The following is a 6,757-nucleotide window of genomic DNA, read 5'->3' on the forward strand; positions in this document are numbered from 1 at the left end:
GTCAAGGACATCTTGCTCTGCACCTGGAAGGCTGGAACTGGGAGGCATCTCCAGTTGGGATGGTGCATTGATTGGACCATGTGATGGACATGTGGGTGCAGGGGATGGGACTTGGACTTTCTTTTGGGTGGGGAAAACCTGGAAGCTTTCAGATTCGGGTTTTTCCAGATGTGCTAATATGACATCTCTAATAAAATGGAACTTTGAGGAACTTCAAGCCTCGGAGTCTTCTTTCGTTGGGGGTGTTACTTGGAACCCTATCTCACTTAGCAACAGAAATGTTGTGGTCATAAGTCAGAGGACTACCTATATTTACAAATTCAGAAGGAGACTATTTTTATAGTCAATACATAATAATAATAACAGAGTTGGAAGAGACCTTAGAGGTCTTCTAGTCCAACCCCTGCCCAGGCAGGAAATGCTACACCACTTCAGACAAATGGTTATCCAACATTTTTTTTAAAAATTCCGGTGTTGGAGCATTCACAACTTCTGCAGGCAAGTTGTTCCACTGATTAATTGTTCTTAGCTGTCAGGAAATTACTCCTTAGTTCTAAGTTGCTTCTCTCCTTGATTAGCTTCCACCCATTGCTTCTTGTTCTACCCTCAAGTGCTTTGGAGAATAATTTGACTCCCTCTTCTTTGTGGCAACCCCTGAGATATTGGAACACTGCTATCATGTCATCCCTAGTCCTTCTTTTCATTAAACCAGACATACCCAGTTCCTGCAACCGTTCATCATGTTTTAGCCTCCAGTCCCCTAATCATCTTTGTTGCTCTTCTCTGCACTCTTTCTAGAGTCTCAACATCTTTTTTACATCGTGGTGACCAAAACTGAATGCAATATTCCAAGTGTGGCCTTACCAAGGCATTATAAAGTGGCATTAACACTTCACGTGATCTTGATTCTATCCCTCTGTTTATGCAGCCCAGAACTGTGTTGGCTTTTTTGGCAGTTGCTGCACACAGCTGGCTCATATTTAAATGGTTGACTACTAGGACTCCAAGATCCCTCTCACAGTTACTATTATTGAGCAAGGTACCTGTGCATGTTGTTTACATGATGGAGTTGCATGCAGAAAGTCTCCAGGGTTTTCCTGATATGTGATTAGAAGACACCGTTCCATCATACATCACAAAGTGTCTGCTTTGGAGCACCACAATTACATACCAAAGGGGAGATTTTTAATTTTTTAACAAAAAATTTAAATTTTATTTATTTATTTTCATCCAGCATATATTTTATGACAGATACAAGTGTAAACATAATTATAAACACGTAAAGGATATGAATAAAAGAAAACTTTAGGACAGGGACGGTAGGCACACTGGTGCGCTAATGCACGCCCTTTACAGACCTCTTAGGAATGGGGTGAGGTCTACAGTAGACAGTCTAAGGTTAAAGTTTTGGGGGTTTGGGGAAGAAACCAGTAGTACATTCCAGGCATTGACCCCTCTGTTACTGAAGTCGTGTTTTCTGCAGTCTAGTTTGGATCAGTTTACCATGAGTTTGTATCTATTGTGTGCTCTTATATTGTTTTGGTTGAAGCTGAAGTAGTCATTGGCTGGTAGGACATTGTAGCAGATGATTTTATGTACTATGGTTAGGTCAGACCGAAGACGGCAAAGTTCTAAGTTGTCTAAGCACAAGCACTAAGTTGTCTAAGCACTAAGAGCTGTTAACCTTATCTTGCGTAGCGTCTTCTCTGATAATATTGTACTACTAACTAGAGCATACAAAATATTTGCTAGACCAATTCTCGAATACGGCTCATCTGTCTGGAACCCACACTGCATATCGGACATAAATACAATCGAGAGAGTCCAGAGATATTTCACAATAAGAGTCCTCCACTCCTCTGCTTGCAATAAAATACCTTATGCTACCAGACTCCAAATTTTGGAGACTTCAGTCTGACGTAAGCATAATACATAAAATTATCTACCACAATGTTCTACCTGTCAGTGAAATGACATTGGATTAAATCTCAGAAATGAGATTTAATCCAATTTAAAGTAACCTCATCTCCACCATTGGATGCACATTGATCTCACAAACTCAGAAGGACAAACGCTGTTAATTTTTCAATGGGAATTTCTGCTAGGAAAGCATTTTGATACCACTCCCAAGAGAACTATAGGGACATATTCACCAGGAATCAAAATAAATTCATTGAACCCAAGTTAGTCTTCATTAGGGGTCATTGATTCCCAATTACCATATCCTTTTTTTAAAAAAAGAGGCTAAATTTGGATTACCAAAATATAGGAATTATTTCTTAATGTGTAACTTTGCACACCCATTAGTATATTCTATGCAATGTAGTTGCTATGGATCGGTGGCCATTTTTGTCCTTTGTAGCCTGAGTCACACCTTGGCAATGATGAAATCTCCACTCTGTCCTTATATATTAACTTTCCTCTGTTCTTTGAGCCATAAATCACTCAACGATTTTTCAGATATTCCTTACCGGTTCCTGTTGTGTGATCTTCTTTTATTTGTTTATAAATGTACCTTCACCCTTGGAACAAAAATAGTCAAGATGACCTATGAAATACTGAGTTAAAGAGAAAGAAAGGAAAGAAAGATGAGAATCAAAAGGAAGGAAGGAAGGAAGGAAGGAAGGAAGGAAGGAAGGAAGGAGGAGGAGGGAAAGGGGGAGAAAGAAAGAAAGAAAGAAAGAAAGAAAGAAAGAAAGAAAGATAAAGAAACAAAGAAAAGGAAGGAAGGAAGGAATTTTGTGAGCATTTTGGGGGGGTCTGGGTTTGAGACCCCAGCACCACACAACAGGGTGAGTTCCCGTTCCTTGCTCCAGCTTCTGTCAACCTTGCAGTTTGAAACCACGCAAATGTGAGTAGATTAATAGGCACCACTTTGGTAGGATGGTAACAGCATTCCCTGTGCCTTGGGTGTACAACCATGCTGGCCACATGACCACAGAAAATGTATTCGGACAACGCTGCCCTAGAGTTGAACATATCTGGACAGGGAAACTCTTACCTTTATCTTTTTTGCCCACCAGTGAGTTTCATACCTCCAATCAATTACCGTGGTTTCCCCGAAAATAAGACCCAGTCTTATATTTTTTGGAACCCTGAAATAAACACTTGGCCTTATTTTTGAGGAGGTCTTATTATTTGGGGGCACACGGAGCAAGACGGGGCTCCTCTTGCTGTCTTACCTGATTTCCAGCTCTGTCTCCCTAACCCTAACCAGAGGAAATGGTGGGGACCAGCTGCGCATGCAGTTAAATATTTCTGGGGAGGGCTTATTTTCGGGGAAGGGTTTATTTTTGGGGAAACACGGAAGATCCAGTGCTGGGTTGCTCCCGGTTCAGTCTGGTTCTATAGAACTGATAGTAAAACTGTCGGGAGGTTCCGCCCACCCACCACAACATCACCATGGGTGATCTGCGCATGCGCAGAAGCTTCTGCGCATGCGGGCGCGCTCCTGTTGCGAACCGGTAGTAAAGTTAAGTAGAACCCACCCCTGGGTAGATCCATTTATGTCTCACACATTTTTCCTGCCATATGGGCTAGGGTTAGAGTGAAGGTTATTGATTAATGATTGGCAATTACCGCTTGAAATTACCTCTTGAAAGGACATTGGTGCAAATCTGTTGCAAGCAATTCCTGTTATCCACAGTACTTAAGTTTGGTGAGAATGACACCAATTTGAGAACATTTGTAGCTCAGAGATGAACCGTGAGGTCTTGGTGGTTTTCTCCCACTGTTATCAGCAGTAACACGTAAAGTAAGTAAACATGTTGCTTAATTTGGTAATAAAACATCTACAAGAAAATCACCAAGCTCAGGGAGCACTAAGCACCCCAACACAATGACTGAACTTCAGTATAAAAACACTGAAAAATATTGAATTAGCGAATGCTGAAAACTCAGCTGGTGTTACCTGACTACCTGATGTAAGATGATTACAATATTTTGCCATGTTCGCATAACCACAAATAAATGTGGCCGTGCCAAGAGTACGGGTTTGGGGGTTATGAAAACATTTTTGCAAATAACTGAATTGGGCGTGGTGTGGCTTGGTGGGCGTGGCTTGGTGGGCGTGGCTTGGTGGGCATGGCGGGGGAAGGATAATGCAAAATCCCCATTCCCTCCCCACTACTGGGGGAAAGATACTGCAAAATCCCCATTCCCTCCCCACTCCAGGGGAACGATACTGCAAAATCCCCATTCCCTCTCACTCCAGGGGAAGGATACTACAAAATCTCTATTCCCTCTCACTCCAGGGAAAGGATACTGCAAAATCCCCATTACTATCCCACTCCAGGGGAAGGATACTACAAAATCCCCATTCCCTCTCACTCCAGGGGAAGGATACTACAAAATCTCTATTCCCTCTCACTCCAGGGGAAGGATACTGCAAAATCTCCATTCCCATCCCACTCCAGGGGAAGGATACTGCAAAATCTCTATTCCCTCCCCACTCCAGGGAAAGGATACTGCAAAATCCCCATTCCCTCCCCACTCCAGGGGAAGGATATTGCAAAATCTCTATTCCCTGCCCACTCTGGGGCCAGCCAGAGGTAGCATTTGCCGGTTCTCCAAACTGCTCAAAATTTCTGCTACCGGTTCTCCAGAACCTGTCAGAACCTGCTGGATTTCACCCTTCGATAAAAGGACTTTGAGTCCAGGGAAGAAATGTAATTTGAGAAAGCGTCTCGGGCATGAACCTCCTTGATCCTCAGGAATAGGGCTCTCCAACCTTGGCAACTTTAAGACTTGCCAACTTCAACTCCCAGAATTCCCCATGGCTGGCTGAGGAATTCTGGGAGTTGAAGTTCACCAGTCTTAAAGTGTGTGCCATTTACTGCCTTCCTCCCTCTATCTGCGTGAGCAGGGGTCTCCAAACTTGGCAACTTTAAGACTTGTGGGACTTCACCTCACCAGAATTCCTCATGGCTGGCTGAGGAATTCTGGGAGTTGAAGTCCACAACTCTTGGAGACCCCCTGCTCATGAAGATAGAGGGATGGGGGCAGTGCATTCAGATTTGGAAGACTGATCTTCACCTTCAAGATAGAGCAGACCAGGGTGCCTGAGCTATGAATGCCAATCCACCTTATTATAAGTTTACAGGAACAAAATCATTATGTAGTTGTGGCTGCCATCCTTGACTCCCCATTTTTCACTGCCCTGCAAACACTTGTCTCTTCTGGGGAATCTCCGGAGCATCAAGGAGTGGGAAGGCCTACGGCCTTGCTGTTGTGTAGGGCAGGGGTCTCCAACCTTGGCAACTTTAAGACTTGTGGCTTAAGAGCTTTGCTGGATGAGGAATTCTGGGAGTTGAAGTCCACAAGTCTTAAAGTTGCCAAGGTTGGAGACCCCTGGTGTAGGGGATATCCTATTCTGAAGAGTTTGGGGGCAAAACAGAGGGCGCTCATCCATTTTAAGGGGCACCTGTCTTTTCCCACAATGATGTCAACCTGATAAAATACACATTATGACATCATTATGCAAGCTCCGCCTTTTGAATTTGCATTGTGAGATAGCCCACGCGATGTTACAGCTCAAGTTTGCATTGGTTAGTCTCCTCTGCTCACCTCCAAGGGGCACTCCACACCTCCAAACGGGCCCAGGTATATTCCCCCCATTCTAGAGACCCCCATACCATCACCAACCAGCCCCCAGCAGCCCCTAAGAAGGTGAAGTATGACTCTTTCGTGGAACTACCCATCCCTATCTTGAAACTTCCTAGAAGAACAGGGGGGAAAAATTGGTTTTGTGGGGTTTTGTTTTGAAAATTTTTTAGCTACTACTCGTATTTCTAGAGTCAAAGAAAAAATTCTTTTTTTTTCATAAAAAAAGTTTTATTTTTACAATCATATCAAACAATTCATCCAATGTACAGTTATATACAATTAGTCAGGCTTGCCCGGTCACCACCCCCCTTTTTAACACTCTTCCCTCTTCTACCTTCTTTTACTTTCCAAACCTTCCTCTCCTTCTCTTATCTACATCCTCTCCTCCCTCCACCCTACACCTTCCTTCTCCCTCTTCTACCCCTCTTCCTTCCTCTTCTCCTCTTTCCTACCTCCTACTCTCTCTTTTCTCCCTCCCCACCGTTCTAAAATGGTAACTAGGCAGAGTCAAAGAAAAAATTCTTAAGAGACGATGACTTTTTAAAAAAAAGGTTTCTAAAATCCCAAGCATTAAAGCCATGATGGTGCAGTGGTTAGAATGCGGTATCGAAGGCTGACTCTGCCCACCAGCCTGGAGTTCGATCCTGACCTGACTCAGCCTTCCATCCTTCTGAGATTGGTAAAATGAGGAGCCAGATTGTTGGGGGCAATACGCTGACTCTGTAAACCGCTTAGAGAAGGCCGTAAAGCACTGTGAAGTGGTATAGAAGTCTAAGTGCTATTGCTTGGGAAGGAAGGAAGGAAGGAAGGAAGGAAGGAAGGAAGGAAGGAAGGAAGGAAGGAAGGAAGGAAGGAAGGGTGGGTGGGTCGTGGTGGCGCAGTGGTTAGAATGCAGTACTGCAGGCTGACTCTGCCGATAGCTTGGAGTTCAATGCTGACCAGCTCAAGGTTGACTCAGCCTTCCATCCTTCCGAGATTGGTAAAATGAGGACCCAGACTGTTGCGGGGGGGCAATAGGTTGACTCTATAAACCGCTTAGAGGGGGCTGTAAAGCACTGTGAAGCGGTACATAAGTCTAAGTGCTATTGCTATCTCTGCCATGGTGGTGCAGTGGTTAGAATGCAGGCTGACTCTGCCGATAGCTTGGAGTTCG

This window comes from Ahaetulla prasina, chromosome 7, assembly GCF_028640845.1.
Source record: "Ahaetulla prasina isolate Xishuangbanna chromosome 7, ASM2864084v1, whole genome shotgun sequence".
Taxonomy (NCBI): domain Eukaryota; kingdom Metazoa; phylum Chordata; class Lepidosauria; order Squamata; family Colubridae; genus Ahaetulla; species Ahaetulla prasina.